Raw genomic sequence first — 14,444 nt, 5'->3', positions numbered from 1 at the left:
ATTCCTTTATTCAGCTCCTTCACCAGCATCAGTTAGTGGTTAACACTACTAATTGTTGGGTGTGTGGGTTGATGCCACATACTACGGATAAGGGAATTCCATATCTGGTGTTACCGTACAGTTCCCAAGGGTCTGCTCGAGCATTTCAAACAATGTTTCGAAGCGCACTAGGTTTCCACCCCATTCGAGAACCACGCTCTCCCTACTCTGGTCCTACTTCGTATCAAAAACCTTTGTCTATAGCAATAGAGGATTTGGATAGTGATATCTATGATCCTTCGCTTATTCCTGAAGAAGAGGTACAAGCTTACAGGGTCCTGAGTAGAGGCGAGTATAGTGTGTTCAGTAGTGAAAAACAGCTTAAAAGCTCACCTCCGATATGGGTTGTACCCCACATTGGTAATTTTTGTCTCATAGGTCGTGGCCGAAGATCGAAAGCCCGACTTGGAGAGAGTGCTTGCACTGAAAATTACATTCTGCCGATGGTCTCGTCCCCTGTGTTTCTGGCTGCCAAGAGTACATACTTTATCTGCCATGATCGTGCATACACATGGTTGCCCGCTGACTTCATGGGCTCATGCTTCATCGCAAATTTGTTGCCTCCGACGTTTACCGTAGATGCAGATTATCACAAGACTAGAGTTGTGAGAGGCGTAATTAGCGAAGAGGACACTGCCGGTCAAGAGGCAGGAGACTTTTTCAAGGGTTTCCTCCCGTTTTGGGGACCTATGGTTAATAGTAGGAACCTGAGACAGTTGACTCGAGTGGTGGAATCGACAGCTAATATTACTGCCAGTGCCCTTGGTAATATCACCACAGAACTTCAGGCGGATAGACTCATGACGTTACAAAACCGTATGGTTTTAGACGTGATCTTAGCAGATCGTGGTGGGGTATGTAAGGTGATCCATTCGAGCTGCTGCATTTTCATTCCTGATAACGCTCCGACCGTCTATCAAGCCATCTCGAAGTTGCATAAGATCTCCGAATCCATACACGTGGATGTAGGGGATTGGACGCTACTTGGGTGGTTTTGGGGCCTGATGTCGACTTGGGGTTGGAAGATTTTGATGATCGTCGGAGTTGTTGTGGCGTTCCTGTTCACGTGTTGCCTTTGTGTGCAGTGCGGTCCTGCCTTGTGTGGCCTTTGTGCTACAACGTGTATGAGACAGCCGCATGTTACCAAGGGAACTCGGTTGGACAGAGCTATGCTACAGCAACATTTAGATGGTCTGATGAATATCGAGTATGATTCCGACTAGTGCTTGCCTACATGAGGGCAAAAGGAGCGTCTGAGGTTCCGTGACAGTTGTTAGTGGTGCTTTCGACTCGCACGAATATGGTCGAGTCTGGTATCTATGAACCGCAAATGACGAGTTTAGTAAGTGTGCGCAGTTTCGCTGTACTAACTCAAACCGTTCGTTTGTTATGTGGGTTTTTCATCTGTACCCACGGGTTCCATCTTAGATACGGCATCCATTTTGTCTCTTGCCCTCAAGTAGCCAGCGAACGGACGATGTCCGCTTCGCGACCCTGGGACTCCCAAGATATTTGCGGAAGACACATGTCTTTTGTAAGTGTCTTTATGATGAGGGGGATGATACTGTAAGGCAGATGGCCCCGCTCGAGGCTCATCTCGCCGTGCCGGTTTATTGTCTTAGCCGTGCATCTCATTAGGCACGTCCCTTTGATGCCTGTAGCTTGTGTTTCCCGATACCTCCCCTTTTACACCCTTTCCGATCTCCCCACTGTCTCCATCTTCCTCTGCACCTGTCCTTGTTCCTACTTCGATCTGTTTTACTGCTGATTGGAATGTACTAATGGTGGGAAGATGGGTTTTTACAGTTGGGAACCGCCAAATGTTTCCGCACTTATGTTCCGGGCCTTGTGTGTATCAAAGTGACCAAAGCGACCCCTCTGGGGGATAATTATGGGAACCGGGTCATAAACTTTTGTGTTCAATGTAACTCTATGGGATAACCATGTATAAAAGGAGCGATCCGCAGAACCAATTTGAAGCAGACGCTCTGAACTACACTTGTTGTACTTCCGTGATTTCTGTGTTTCCCTGCAGCAAATAAACCTTGAATCTTTGACGCCTAAGGAAGTGTCCCGTGTCTCTGTGATTCGTACGCCGGAGCAGGTTACCCACGAAGGTTTCAGGTGTTGTGCCCTGGCACCGCTGGGTTCTAAATAACCCAGTCCTTCAGACCTTGTGTGGAAATCCCAAATGAGGGAAAAAAAAATCTTGCAGTGTTTTTATAGTGACAAAGCTTGATCTTGCTAGTTTGTCCACTAGGGCATTCATCAATAGCTTGGATTACATGTTCATTTCGAGGTTTCTTACTTCCTTCAATACTTTAAGCAGTGATCCCAGTTCATCATGCCAGGCGGCAAGCGGGTCATAATGTTTCCAATCACCACACATGAGTATTTCTGTTTTGGAGACATTAAATTTGAGATGGCTCCAAGTCATCCACTGATCCACGGCTCTGAGACAACTGGAATCTAGGGATTTTCCAATTTCTTGGGGGCATTCCAGTTGAAGGAGTATTTGGGTGTCATCTGCATAGTTATAGCATGCGAGGGGAAATTAATTGATCAGTACCAGTAATGACTTCATGTAGAAGTTGAAAAGCATGGGCGAGATGATAGAACCTTGAGGGACCCCTTCTTTTGTGAAGTATGGTTTGGAGGAGAAAGGTTGGATATGGATGACATTAGTTCTGTTTCGAAGGTAGGACGCGATCCAGTCTAGAGCAGTTCCCTCTATGCCGGCTTCATAGAGTCTTTATTTCAGAGTGACACGGTCAACCGTGTCAAAGGCTGCAGAGAGGTCCAAGAGGAGTAGCGCAGCAACCCCGTTGCCATCAACTGTATTCTTCAGGTCATCACAGATGACAAGGAGGGCAGATTCAGAGCCTCTTCCCGGACGGAATCCTGTTTGGAAGTCTAAAAGTATGTCATTCTCCTCAATGAATTGTGACATCTGGGCGAACGCTGCTCTTTCTATCAGTTTTCTCCAGGAAAGGTCCATTTGTACTGGGTCTGTAGTTGTCCGGGTTCAGCTGGTCCAAGTTTGTTTTCTTCAGTAAAGGCCGTATATGTTACAACAACAAAAAGAACTTGAGGGTCTGCAGAATAGAGAAAAGGAAGTGGCCACAAGATAATATCACACACCACTATCACTACTAACGGTGAAGGACCATCAGTTGTAAAGAAGTCCTATCAGCCCACCCATATGGCGGAGCATCGTCATCTAGGACTCTATCAGCAGGTTTATCTACGGCCAAGCCTGAGTATTAGTGCTTGGTACCAATAGATCCAAAGCTGAAAAAAGATGTGTCCTCACTGAGAGTGGTACTGATAGGGTGCAGTGCTCAAAGGAATAAATGTGTATTTAAAATGACGGTCAGGGTAGAAAATTTTCTTTATTGATATCTCCCTGGACGTCAAGTAAAAAGGTGATGACAGTGTAAAAAAATCACTGTACAGTAAGTGTAAAGAATCTAGGCCAACATGTTTCTGCCGTAAAGGTAATATTTTACCGGCATTCTTCAGGGCCAGGCTGAAATAACAGCTACTGCAACATCCACTATTGTGAGATTGAAATCATAATCAGAAAAAAATTTATTTTTGATATGGCATGGTTAGGTAAGTAGAACTCTGTGGCTAAACAAACCACCCTACCGTATCCTCGTGGATAACCATGTCAACAGCAATCCTTTCCTGCAAACAGCATGGAGAAAGGAACAATATTGTGACAAACAAAAATTTGTAATAAACAAATTGTGTGAACAAATATTGTGGCATTCAGTTACTCGCTGGGCCAGTTAATTCTGTAACGGCCACGTAGAAATCAGTGCATAATATCAAGTCACAACCAGATAATCTGTGTACAAAAAGGGTGATAAATCTAAATTGCACTTACCCAGCCTTGTGTGGGAAATAAGCCTCACCTCACCCAGCAACGGCACGGATAAAGAGCCCCCGCTCTAATGAACATATAGAGAAGGACACATTCAGGACATGATAGCTGTCACTATCTCCAATATGTACTTTGTGTTAAAACTGAAAAACTTGGTTGTTCTAGAATAGCCCACAGGTCTCAAAAAGGCGAAATGCTGCACTCAGGGGGCTGCATTCAACTAGAATAATAGTTATCAATTCATTTTCTCAATCCTATTATGTGAGTTTTATAAGGGTTCAAAGGGAATAGTACAGGAAAAAGTACAGGAAAAAACATCCCTGGGGTCTACATTTAGACTGCTGGCAATGATTCCCCTGCTATTATCCCATATCTCCTTAGAACTTAACCTAATTGGACTGATAGTCATCATGCCTGGCCTGATCAAAACTGCCAGACATAGACTGTAGCGGTTAAGGGAGCTTAAGATGCACAAATAAGACACAAAAAAGACACAAAAAAGATGCCTGGTATCCTCATGCCCTACCTGTCCGTCGGTACCTCCAGGAGTAAGCCTGAACCGAAGGGGAGGTGCCGGCGGACAGGAGGAGCCGCGTATTTATGTGCGCGCTGATTGGTCATTGTGACAGTTAATTGTGTACACCTGTGACATATCGAGTCGCCGCCTCGAAATTTCAAATCAGCGTGCATGCCGCGAGGTGAAGTCTGTACCTTGCGCACGCGCTGTGTGCGAAATACGAGGCGGCGCACGATGATAGGAGCTCTCATTTCTTCACCATGCACGCCTACAGGCTAGAGGCGCGGCCTCGAACTGGCTAATCCAAACGTATGACGCGAGGGCGTGTCACTGCCTCGCGCATGCGTGCTACAGGGAGGCGGGTCCTAGAGTTAGCCCTGCGGTGTCGGCCAGATTAAAACGAGACATGCGCGCCGAGCCTTCACTGTGCTGACAGAAAGAGCGTGTATCGGCTTGACGCATGCTCCTTTTAGAAAGAGGCGGTCTCTATTGCAGTATGGATTGAGTGTAGTACAGTGAAAATTAGCACCGTATTTTAGGTAATGTGTTGTGTGTGTTTAAACACTGATGGGGTAAATAAAGGAATTTTGCCAAAGAAGAAGATGTTACAGTGCATTCTGATATTTATAAAAGCAGTCTCCTCATATAATGGTAATTAATATAAGATCTTATTATATCTCCATATCTATGTGGAGTAGCTCAGAGAGGTGTGCATATTAGTTAGCTCTACATCAAAGGGTTTTAAGGCTAGGACACCACAAGATACTACATCGGATGTGGGATTTAATGCTGTGGATTGGCCTTCTAGGGATATAGGCCAACTGCTTAGTGCGGACTGAATGCAATTCATGTTGTGACGGAGACATGGGTGTCACAAGGTATACCTCACATCACAAATAAAGTGGAAGTAGATCGTGCCCCGGTGTTTGAGAAAGAATTAGGCTTCTTCCAGAGAGGCACCCAAAGTGTATTGCCATGGTAAATGGAGACATGAGTGTCCCAAGGTATACCCCACATCACTAATTAAGCGGAAGTAGGTAGTACCCCAGTGTTGGGAAAGAAATTAAGCTTCATTCAGAGAGACACCCAAGGTATGCTGTTGTTGAGGCCCTGGACGTCCGTCTTAAGTTTGAAAATCCAGCGCTGCTCCCTTATGAATAGAAAATGTGACACATCAGACACATGTGGGGGAATGAACGGCCGTTCCAAAACTACCCATTTCATTTCATCTGCTTTGTGTCTATGCTCCAGAAAGTGGTTAGTTAGGCGAGTAGATTGTTTATTGCACCGAATGGTGCTTTTATGCTCGCTTATACGGAGCTTGATCTTCCTGGTAGTGTGCCCAATGTACCTCAAATCACACGGGCACGTGATCATATAGATCAATTTGTCTGAATTGCAGTTGGTGTGGCTGGTCAATCGCCAAGGTCTTGCAGTCCCTATGTCTATTGTCAGGGTTTTACTTGTTTGAGAGCAGACAGCGCATCCTCCACAGGGATAATGACCACGTACCGGTTCGATGTTCCATAGGGTGTTTGTAACTTTATTTCGATGGTACCTTGGCCTGGTGTGGACCAGGTTATCCCTGATGCTGGGACCTCTTTTAAAGGCAAATAAGGGGCGTGGGATATCTCCCATGGCTGTGTTCAGTATCTTCCAATGTCTGAGGATGATTTTCTTCACATCATTGGAACGAGTGTTAAAGGTGTGTACCATGGTCATACGGTCCGCCGGCGTTTGCTTATTTCTAGGTTCCATGAGTGCTTCCCGATTGTTATTAGACGCTCTTTTACAGGCACGTCTAACCAGATGGTTGGGATAATGTCGCTCCCTAAGCTGTATCGTCAAATCTTTAGCATGTCGTTGGAATAGACTCTTGGAGGAACAGTTCCTCCTGACTCTCAAAAATTGACCCACCGGTAAGTTGTCCCGGAGTGACTGAGGATGAAAACTGTGATAAGACAGCAGAGAGTTACGTGACATTGGTTTACAGTAAAGTTCACTTTGTAAACCTTCTGTACCTGCACAAATCAAGATATCTAGAAATGGAAGTTTGTCTTTACTCGATTCCATAGTGAAGTTAAGATACCTATTTTGTGAGTTGAGCCACGTGTGGAACAATTCTGCCTCATCGATGGAGCCTCTCCAGATGACTATCACGTCATCAATATATCTTCTCCACAGCAACACCTGGTGGAGAAAAGGGTTGCTGTGGTGAAGGATATGATCTTGCTCAAATAGATGCATGTATAGGTTGGCTAGGCTTGGGGCGAAAACGCTCCCCAAAGAGGTCCCAGAGACCTGCACAAAAAGTTCATTCTCATATTGGAAAAAAATTTCCGTCATGGCCAACCTGGCACATTCCATGATAAACCCTACTGGGGTGATTGTATTCAGTTCTCTAGTTTCAAGGAGGCTTCTAATGCAATCCAATGTCTCTAGCTGTGGAATACACGTGTATAGAGACTCGACGTCAAAACTGACCAAGAGGTCAGTAGTGACATCGAATTCCACTGCTGCCAAGAGTCTCAGGACGTCTCCAGTATCCTTCAGATATGTTGGAGTCTCGGATATGATTGGTTTTAAGAAAAAATCCACAAACGTGGATAAAGGCTCTAAAAGTGAGCCAATGCCCGATATAATGGGGCGTCCTGGTGGTGGTCTTTTTTCTTTATGTATTTTTGGTAGGCAATAGAAGTAAGGTGTTACAGGATGAGTCGTGATCAAGTATCTCGCTTCAGAAGGCGTGATCCATCCTTCACTTGACACTTCTTCAATAAGGCTTTTAATCTCGTGTGTAATCCTGGTGGTAGGGTCCTCAGTAAGGCGACGGTAGGCTCTTGTGTCATTAAGCTGTCTCAAGCACTCTGCTCGATAGACCTCTGTATCCAGGAGCACAATAGCCCCACCCTTGTCGGCTGGTTTGATTGTCAGGGATGTATCCTTTGCCAGTTCCATAAGAGCAGTTTTTTCGCCTCTCGTGACGTTGTGGTAAGGTCTATGCTTGTATTGACTCAGATTCTTAATATCATGGGTTACAGCCTGTTCAAAAGTGATAACCCGTGCTGGAACTTGGTGGCTCAAAGGCGTGTATGTAGATTTGGGTCTGCGACCGGTATTACAATCTGTCAGGTCATCTGTGTCTGTTGTCTCTTGGTTAGTATTGAAGAAAAAATGTAGACGTATCTTCCTGTAGAACATCTCAAGTTCACTCCTCAATGTAAAAGGGTCACAGATGTTCGTAGGAACGAACCCTAGCCCTTTGTTCAAAACAGATTTTTCATCTGCTGTAAGTATCCGCGTACTCAGGTTAACGACTAAGTCGTTGTCCCTGTCCTCGATGTGCTCGTCTGTTGTTGCCCTGATCGAGTGTCTGTGTGTGCCGGAGTGGTTTCCGGTGCCCAATGTACCCCCTGTTGTCCTCTCCTTTTCCCTCGATTTCTGCCTCGGCCCTGCCATAAAAAAGAGGACTGATCTTGGTAAAATTGTGGATGAGGTGGAAAGTTGGGCATCTGATAACCCATTGGAGGTATGCCCATGGGTGGTTGTTGATAGCCCCAAGGTACTGGAGGCCACCATTGGCCAGGGTGTGGATAAAAGTTCGGCATCCCTCGCCCTCTATTGGCTCTTCTTTGGTAACCCCTTCCTCTCACTCTACCAGGAGTTCCTGTGTTTGTGTTGTTTGAATCACTTGAATCAGTGTCTGAACCAGAAGAGGAATAGTAAGACCCGTATTTCTTGCCTTTAGAGTTGTAATCTGGGGCCACATACGAGTCACTAGTGTAGGGGTAAGCTTGTTCCATAGAGAACCGAGCTGAATCTTTCTTAAATTTCTCAATTTTACTCATCAGAATGTTATCTCTGTAATCTTTGTTTGTTTTGTTGGTCTCATCCATATTCTTTTTGAAAATTACAGGTCTAATTGCGGCGTTAATTTGACCTTCAAGAATTTGTATTTCAATAAGCACTGCATCTGCTGCTTTCTTGGCCGTTTTTATTATCAGAATCAACCAGTCGCGCGTGCAGCGCCAGGCTATGAGAGACCAGTTCCATAAAAACTCTTTATCTGTGAGAAAAAGTCTGGGTACATTGGTTACGATCAGGCCCGATGGTGCACATTTACCCTGTAGGTATTCATTCATTATCACCCCGTGTAAAGAGATGCGAGAGTGGTTCTTTTTGAGATTTAATGAAGTCACCCAGTCATCCTGAGTGGTAGTGGATGTAGTGGGTAAATCATCTAGAATGCTTGGATTGTCAGTGATGATGTTATTAAGATCTTCGTCATCGAATGCTAACCCACCAAAGTCAGCCATCGCGGGAAGAGACCTCTGTGGCTAGGAAGAATCAACCAAGTGAGCGGAAAATAAAGCTAACCTCAATCGTGAGGAGCCAGGAATTAAAAAAGACCCGCAGCCTAGGCTGCTCAACAACTAGGAATACAACTATTAGGAAAGGGTCCAGGGGACAATGTTTACCGACCTATCAAGTTCATACCCCTATTGAACTACATTACAACAACAAAAAGAACTTGAGGGTCTGCAGAATAGAGAAAAGGAAGTGGCCACAAGATAATATCACACACCACTATCACGACTAACGGTGAAGGGCCATCAGTTGTAAATAAGTCCTATCAGCCCACCCATATGGCGGAGCATCGTCATCTAGGACTCTATCAGCAGGTTTATCTACGGCCAAGCCTGAGTATTAGTGCTTGGTACCAATAGATCCAAAGCTGAAAAAAGATGTGTCCTCACTGAGAGTGGTACTGATAGGGTGCAGTGCTCAAAGGAATAAATGTGTATTTAAAATGACAGTCAGGGTAGAAAAATTTCTTTATTGATATCTCCCTGGACGTCAAGTAAAAAGGTGATGACAGTGTAAAAAAATCACTGTACAGTAAGTGTAAAGAATCTAGGCCAACATGTTTCTGCCGTAAAGGTCATATTTTACCGGCATTCTTCAGGGCCAGGCTGAAATAACAGCTACTGCAACATCCACTATTGTGAGATTGAAATCATAATCAGAATTTTTTTTATTTTTGATATGGCATTGTTAGGTAAGTAGAACTCTGTGGCTAAACAAACCACCCTACCGTATCCTCGTGGATAACCATGTCAACAGCAATCCTTTCCTGCAAACAGCATGGAGAAAGGAACAATATTGTGACAAACAAAAATTTGTAATAAACAAATTGTGTGAACAAATATTGTGGCATTCAGTTACTCGGTGGGCCAGTTAATTCTGTAACGGCCACGTAGAAATCAGTGCATAATATCAAGTCACAACCAGATAATCTGTGTACAAAAAGGGTAATAAATCTAAATTGCACTTACCCAGCCTTGTGTGGGAAATAAGCCTCACCTCACCCGGCAACGGCTCGGATAAAGAGGCCCCGCTCTAATGAACATATAGAGAAGGACACATTCAGGACATGATAGCTGTCACTATCTCCAATATGTACTTTGTGTTAAAACTGAAAAACTTGGTTGTTCTAGAATAGCCCACAGGTCTCAAAAAGGCGAAATGCTGCACTCAGGGGGCTGCATTCAACTAGAATAATAGTTATCAATTCATTTTCTCAATCCTATTATGTGAGTTTTATAAGGGTTCAAAGGGAATAGTACAGGAAAAAGTACAGGAAAAAACATCCCTGGGGTCTACATTTAGACTGCTGGCAATGATTCCCCTGCTATTATCCCATATCTCCTTAGAACTTAACCTAACTGGACTGATAGTCATCATGCCTGGCCTGATTAAAACTGCCAGAGATAGACTGTAGCGGTTAAGGGAGCTTAAGATGCACAAATAAGACACAAAAAAGACACAAAAAAGATGCCTGGTATCCTCATGTCCTTACCTGTCCGTCGGTACCTCCAGGAGTAAGCCTGAACCGAAGGGGAGGTGCCGGCGGACAGGAGGAGCCACGTATTTATGTGCGAGCTGATTGGTCATTGTGCCAGTTAATTGTGTACACCTGTGACATATCGAGTCGCCGCCTCGAAATGTCAAATCAGCGCGCATGCCGCAAGGTGAAGTCTGTACCTTGCGCACGCGCTGTGTGCGAAATACAAGGCGGCGCACGATGATAGGAGCTCTCATTTCTTCACCGTGCACGCCTACAGGCTAGAGGCACGGCCTCGAACTGGCTAATCCAAACGTATGACGCGAGGGCGTGTCACTGCCTCGCGCATGCGTGGTACAGGGAGGCGGGTCCTAGAGTTAGCCCTGCGGTGTCGGCCAGATTAAAACGAGACATGCGCGCCGAGCCTTCACTGTGCTGACAGAAAGAGCGTGTATCGGCTTGACGCATGCTCCTTTTAGAAAGAGGCGGTCTCTATTGCAGTATGGATTGAGTGTAGTACAGTGAAAATTAGCACCGTATTTTAGGTAATGTGTTGTGTGTGTTTAAACACTGATGGGGTAAATAAAGGAATTTTACCAAAGAAGAAGATGTTACAGTGCATTCTGATATTTATAAAATCAGTCTCCTCATATAATGGTAATTAATATAAGATCTTATTATATCTCCATATCTATGTGGAGTAGCTCAGAGAGGTGTGCATATTAGTTAGCTATACATCAAAGGGTTTTAAGGCTAGGACACCACAAGATACTACATCGGATGTGGGTTTTAATGCTGTGGATTGGCCTTCAAAGGATATAGGCCAACTGCTTAGTGCGGACTGAATGCAATTCATGTTGTGACGGAGACATGGGTGTCACAAGGTATACCTCACATCACAAATAAAGTGGAAGTAGATCGTGCCCCGGTGTTTGAGAAAGAATTAGGCTTCTTCCGGAGAGGCACCCAAAGTGTATTGCCATGGTAAATGGAGACATGAGTGTCCCAAGGTATACCCCACATCACTAATTAAGCGGAAGTAGGTAGTACCCCAGTGTTGGGAAAGAAATTTAGCTTTATTCAGAGAGACACCCAAGGTATGCTGTTGTTGAGGCCCTGGACGTCCGTCTTAAGTTTGAAAATCCAGCGCTGCTCCCTTATGAATAGAAAACGCGACACGTCAGACACATGTGGGGGAATGAACGGCCGTTCCAAAACTACCCATTTCATTTCATCTGCTTTGTGTCTATGCTCCAGAAAGTGGTTAGTTAAGCGAGTAGATTGTTTATTGCACCGAATGGTGCTTTTATGCTCGCTTATACGGAGCTTGATCTTCCTGGTAGTGTGCCCAATGTACCTCAAATCACACGGGCACGTGATCATATAGATCAATTTGTCTGAATTGCAGTTGGTGTGGCTGGTCAATCGCCAAGGTCTTGCAGTCCCTATTTCTATTGTCAGGGTTTTACTTGTTTGAGAGCAGACAGCGCATTCTCCACAGGGATAATGACCACGTACCAGTTCGATGTTCCATAGGGTGTTTGTAACTTCATTTCGATGGTACCTTGGCCTGGTGTGGACCAGGTTATCCCTGATGCTGGTGACCTCTTTTAAAGGCAAATAAGGGGCGTGGGATATCTCCCATGGCTGTGTTCAGTATCTTCCAATGTCTGAGGATGATTTTCTTCACATCATTGGAACGAGTGTTAAAGGTGTGTACCATGGTCATACGGTCCGCCGGCGTTTGCTTATTCCTAGGTTCCATGAGTGCTTCCCGATTGTTATTAGACGCTCTTTTACAGGCACGTCTAACCAGATGGTTGGGATAATGTCGCTCCCTAAGCTGTATCGTCAAATCTTTAGCATGTCGTTGGAATAGACTCTTGGAGGAACAGTCCCTCCTGACTCTCAAAAATTGACCCACCGGTAAGTTGTCCCGGAGTGACTGAGGATGAAAACTGTGATAAGACAGCAGAGAGTTACGTGACATTGGTTTACAGTAAAGTTCACTTTGTAAACCTTCTGTACCTGCACAAATCAAGATATCTAGAAATGGAAGTTTGTCTTTACTCGATTCCATAGTGAAGTTAAGAGAAGGGAAGGTGGCGGGATATGAGAGGGAAAGAGGTTTGTATTTATAGAGCGCTTGTAACCCTGATGGGGTGTTAAAACACTTTATTGGCGAGTAGCACGCTACTCTGGAACCCATAAAGGATTAGTGGTGAATTAGTATGGTGGAATATGGAATTTGAGAAGTGAACATGTTAGTCTGTTATCTTGGTTGAAAAGGATAGTGGAGGGATAGAAGAGTGAGGGATTTGGATATTTTTTTGTCCAATAGATAGGAGGCGTTTGGAAGAGAGTTGCTGTATCTGTGTTAGGTATGGTGGAAGATAGAAAGCTTGGCATTGGAGTTTGTTCATTTGTGTGGTTTGAAAGGACAGAACAGATAGCCATGCATGTCCTAGCCTCTAACAAATTTCTCATTCTGTGTGACTTTTACTTCCATGGGGAAGAACATACCAACCCGGAAGTTAGGAAACTTTTGATGGGCCTGGAAACATCAGGACTCTCCCAAAAAGTTAACGGCCCGCCGCATACTGCGGGCCACACACTGGACCTAATTTTTTCCAACATAGAACAGCTGGACTGTAAGACATCTCTCCCCCTCACTTGGACTGATCACTTTTTAATTACTTTTGAGATTCACCTCCCTCACTCGCTGGGTATTATTACAAACAACAGACTGTGACGCGATGCACATAGATCTTGGCATAAACTTACTCCTGAAGCTTTTAGCGATGCCCAAGTTACCAAATGATAATTCTGAGGTTTCTGAATTGCTGAACCCTTTTATCTCTGCCCTTATTGCGGCACTGGATGTAACTGTTCCATTTAATAATCATGGTTCCACATATCGCCGTCTATCAGCCCTATGGTTTACGCCAGAACTAACACTAGCAAAAACTAGATGCAAGACTTTAGAGAAACTCTGGGGTAGGAGGAAAGAGTCTCACGACAAGGAACAGTATAAACAAGCCCTGTCTCGAAATCATCAGAATATTAAATCCGCTAGGCAGACTTTTATTATTAGCCAAATTGAACGAACCGACAACTCCCCAAAAGTCCTTGTTAGAATAGTTTGAGATTCCCACAAGCATGCAGCCAATCTCCTGTGGAATCCCAGGTCCTCTGTGACTATCAGGCTAATTTCTTCCAGGAAAATATTTTTCACATATACTCTAAATTTCCTGCTGTTCCTTTGCAGGACACAAAGACCACCATTTCTAAAGAAGAGCAGCCAAAAGCAACCCTCCATACACTTTTACTTTTTCAGCCTTTTACTTTAGAGGAAATACACAGCTCCCTGGCTGCAGCCAAGTCTGGGTCCCCTCTGGATCTTTGCCCACTCTAGATAATATCCCTTCTGGCTACCTGCTGCGCTCCCATGATTTAAGAGATCTTTAACTGCTCAATAAAAACAGGCACTATTCCAACAGAGTGGAAGGCAGCATACCGTGTGGCCCATTTTCAAAAAAAGCAATGCTGGACTAACAATCTCTCAGCAATTATCGCCCAATATCCTTATTACCTCTTCTGGGCACACAACTTGAAGGCCTAATAAACAAGCAGATGGGATCCTATCTCGAATTCAATCACATCCTTGATCCCTCACAATCTGGTTTCCTCCCAGGGTAGAGCACAGAGACGGCGCTCCTGGCCGTGACTCTGAGACTGGGTGGGGGGATGCAGGAATGCCTGTGATACTAATATTATTAGATCTCTTGGCAGCCTTTGATACCATCTCTCATCCAAGGGTCTTGGAAAGGCTGCAAGCAATCGGTGTACAGGGTGTGGCACCCAAGTGACTTCTGCATTTCCTGACAGATAGACAGCAAACTGTCATCCTGGGCCCGTACTAATCATGCAAAATGAGCTAGGACAAGGGTGTCTCGCAGGGCTCATGCCTGAGCCCCACCTTGTTCAATGTTTATATGGCCCCGTTAGCGAAGATTGCAGAGCACTTTGGCTTTGAGATTATATCATACGCTGATGACACCCATCATACGCTGATGTTTACTCTAGGCCAAGACATAAAAATAGCAAAAAACGTTTCGCAATAGCAATGCTATCAACCTCCAACTGAATGACTG

The 14,444-nt window shown here is 44.7% G+C and overlaps 1 protein-coding gene across 1 annotated transcript in view; it reads left to right on the top strand.

Annotated features, from left to right (window-relative positions):
- Positions 1-14,444, top strand: part of LOC147711802 (opsin-VA-like) — a 360,291-nt gene that overhangs the window by 135,032 nt on the left and 210,815 nt on the right. The window lies entirely within an intron of this gene.

The sequence above is a fragment of the Lissotriton vulgaris genome, chromosome 5 (genome assembly GCF_964263255.1).
Source record: "Lissotriton vulgaris chromosome 5, aLisVul1.2, whole genome shotgun sequence".
Taxonomy (NCBI): domain Eukaryota; kingdom Metazoa; phylum Chordata; class Amphibia; order Caudata; family Salamandridae; genus Lissotriton; species Lissotriton vulgaris.
The sequence above is the reverse complement of the archived record's forward strand: the minus strand, read 5'-3'. Positions and strand labels throughout refer to the sequence as shown.